General features: G+C 45.0%; 1 protein-coding gene across 1 annotated transcript in view; it reads left to right on the top strand.

The window, feature by feature from the left end:
* Positions 1 to 3,449, top strand: part of LOC103921510 (membrane-associated guanylate kinase, WW and PDZ domain-containing protein 1-like) — a 174,837-nt gene that overhangs the window by 146,525 nt on the left and 24,863 nt on the right. The gene's annotated exons all lie outside the window — the stretch shown is intronic.

The raw sequence follows: 3,449 nt of genomic DNA, 5'->3' as shown, positions 1-3,449 counted from the left end.
CTTTGACTCTGCTCCAAGACTATAAATATGGTTTCAATCAGTTTCTTCTCTGCAAACAAAATAAACACACTGGCTTTGCTTTAACTGCACTGCTGAAGATGATCAAATCTGTAAAAGCTTCTTAAAGAAAGAGTTAGAGTATTAGGTTCATTTTCAAAGCAATAGTTACTTTAGTTACAGAAAAGGGAGCTTTAAAGTCTTGGTGCTGTAAGAGTATCACCTGGAGTTTGATTTTATTGTGCTAACTGGAAATTGGTAAAACCAGTATGAAATGAACGTTACCCCAGAATGAAAAAGGGTAGGACTGTTTTTTTTCTGACCAAATGAATCACTTTGAAATCTTATGTCCTGGAAAAATTAAATCATGAGTCACAGTTTCTTGGCTGAAGATGCATCTCTTCAGATTGAATGTCACAGCAATGCAGTTTGTAGGTGTCTCAGCTTCTGTGTGCTGCTTCCTTCCCTTCCCGGGGATTAGGCGTACTGACCCTGCGGGCTCTTGTGCCAGGTCATGCTGGTCTGTGGAGAAGAGCAGTGACGGAACTTGCACGTGCATCTCGTTGAAATAGGAAAAAGGGGCAAGAGCTGAGGGACGGTGACGCTTCAGCCCTGCAGAGCTGCGGGCAGAGCTCCTCCTTCCCCTGCCGGGATGGACAAGGCTGAGGCCGTCCCGTGGCGCCAGCATCACCCTTGCTCAGCTCACGTGGTTCCCGTAGGCACTGTGTTGGCATTGCTTCTGACCGCCTGCAGCTACTTAGCTAATTCTAATTAACTGTTTAACTCATACTAATTAGTCATTAGTATCAGCTTAGCAGGCCTAACTCCTGTCTGTCTTTCCCGATAAAACCCGAGGCTGAGCCGGAGAAATCCTGAAGTGCACAGGCAGGCAGTTGCCCTTCTGTGTCCACCTCCAACACCATGTGCTAAATCCTCCCTCTTTCCTCGATGGCTGCAGGTATCTTGTAGAGGTTTTATCCTTGTCTGTGATTAGAGCCCTTCCAGAAGCCTCTTCACTGTCTCTTGACCTGCTGATTTCCCACACTCCATCTCTCCTTGTGCCACAATCCTCTCTGAGCCTTTTGCTAGACTGGGATCTGCTACGCCCCTTCAGCTTCCCCGTCTCACCTTTCCGTGGTCCAGCATCTCTGTAGTGGGGTTGATCCTCTTCTGTTGCTTCAGTCCTCATCTCCTGCCTCTTCTACCAGATGAGACCTACCTGTTTGAACATCAGTGCTTTTCTACCACCTTTTAGTCCCATTGCCATTTCCTTTGCAGGAAGATGTTTTCAGAGATTTCTTGGTTTCATAGATAGAGGGGTTTTGGAGAATGGCAGAAGTGTGATACGGTCATGTCTTCTTGTAAGCATGTGCCACTAGAAGTGTCCAAGAGCCTATGAATTTCCAACCCTAAGCTGGAGTTAAACACATTCCCTGGGGATTACCTTCAGTCTTCCCTAGTGACGTGGCTTTGCTGTGCCTAATGAAAGGTGAAGAAAAACAGGAAAGATATCGTCTTAAGTGAAGAAGGCAGTTGAACGTGCTCTGTCTCCTGTCACGGTCTGATCCCAAAGTGTGACTGGTAGTTTTATTTAGAGGTCAGTGGTCAGCTCTTGCTCCTTCCCTCAGCAAGCCCTCACCTTTCATCCCTCTCCCCAGTCTCATAAATGGAGACTGTGGTTCACAGCTGAAACTTGGTGCCTCTTCTGCCCTGGGAGCTTGGGGTGAGCCACCATGTTTCTTCCCCTGTGTTTGGTCTGCATGAAAAGTGGGCAATTGGTGGCTGCTCTGTTATGAATGTGAACCATCCCTTTGAGACTCACTTCCCAGTGTTGCCCACAGACCAGATGTGTGGCTCTTGGACCACTTGTAGGGAGTTTTGCTGACATGGAGCACCACAGACTGCAGGATGGGAGAAACCGTTCCCTGGGCCTCCAGTTTCACTGTCTGTCTGCTCCACGTGTGCTTTTCTTCGTGTTTTTACCCAGCTGCAGCTCAGTTTAACTCCAGTGCCTCCTTTGGCTGGCGGTGATACAGTCATATCATTGCTTTCTTCTTTGCTTGAGCACATTACCTTTGGCTTTGGGACTGAGGTTAGCATCTCGTCTCCCATGACATCCATAGCTTTGGGTGCTAGGTGTGAGACTCTCTGCATCCTTCTGATGAAGACATGAGCAGAACTGAATGCATACCTGATGTACAGCAGGAGGACGCCACCCTAGTGCCAGGGCTGAGATTGGCTGATGCATCCTGTAACTGGGGCTTTTGGTGGGTCCTAGGAGCCCCCGCTGCTCGGCTCTCCCAGCTCTTCCTGCTGCCCAGTCCAGGGCTCGCTCTCTGTTGATTCATGGCGTTAAATTTTAATAAACCTGAAAAAGATTATAAAATGTCCTTTTGAGAGGCAGGGTTTTGAATCCCCGACAAGTGGACTGAAAACCAGCAACAACCCTTTGTGCTGAAGTATATGATGAAGTTTAAAAAGACAGAATTTTAGAGCATTAGGTCATCTTCAGTGTTTTATTCCGTCCCATTTGTGAAATTGTTGAGTATAAAGAGAACATAGTGCAATTTTTCAAGTGCAGTTGACACCAAAAGATGAATTCATTAGCTCCAGCCCAGACAGAATTTTTTTAAATCTGAAAATAATAATATAAAGAGGTTTCATTCAATATATGAATACATTGTCTCCAGGATGTTTCTAAGAAGTACTGAATCTATAATGACCACCTACTGCCTTTTCACTGGGAGTGCATCCCACTGTTACTAACATTAATAATAATAAAGAAGACACGGAAAGCACACAGGCAACATTTTAATTTTTCAGAATTGGTAAAATGTGTTCTTCCTTTCTTTGAGTATTCTTTGAATCAGTATTTCATAAAAACAGTTTATATTTGACTTATGTGACTTGTCTCACTGAAGCCATTGGTAGAGCAGAATTTGGTTCAAAAGCACCCGATAACCCATAATTTTGTACAAGCATGTATTTTTTGATTTACCCAATGTATCTTAATATCAGGAAGTACTCAGATTCTGCAGAGGAGAGCCACAGACGTTGCCTGTTTAGGGGAAGAAAAAAAAAAAAGGAAGAAAAATTAAGCTAGAATTACTAATGCAAAGCTAAGCAATGGCTCCATAACTGTGTCTGGACTCTGGTTGAGTGGCAGCAGATGAGAACTGCAACTTTATTCAACAAATATCGGCTAAAGTTCCTTCACATGCAGCTCCCCTGGGTGAGGGGATCAGGCCTGCAAGGTGCTGAGTGCTTGGGCTGCAGTCCAAGGAAGCTTATTTTCAAGCTGTAAACCCAAAGGGACTTGGATGTTTTAAGGCTAAGGCTGAGCTCAAATGCTCTGGTGCAATCTGGCCCAGAGTCACAATTCTTTGCTGGATTAAGATTTTTGAGAATAGCCGGCTTTGGGTTGAGTAAATCTGAAAACAGATCATCTGGTG

This window comes from Pygoscelis adeliae, unplaced genomic scaffold (assembly GCF_000699105.1).
Source record: "Pygoscelis adeliae isolate BGI_AS28 unplaced genomic scaffold, ASM69910v1 Scaffold148, whole genome shotgun sequence".
NCBI lineage: Eukaryota > Metazoa > Chordata > Aves > Sphenisciformes > Spheniscidae > Pygoscelis > Pygoscelis adeliae.
Note: the sequence above shows the minus strand (reverse complement) of the source record. Positions and strands in the feature narration are given on the sequence as shown.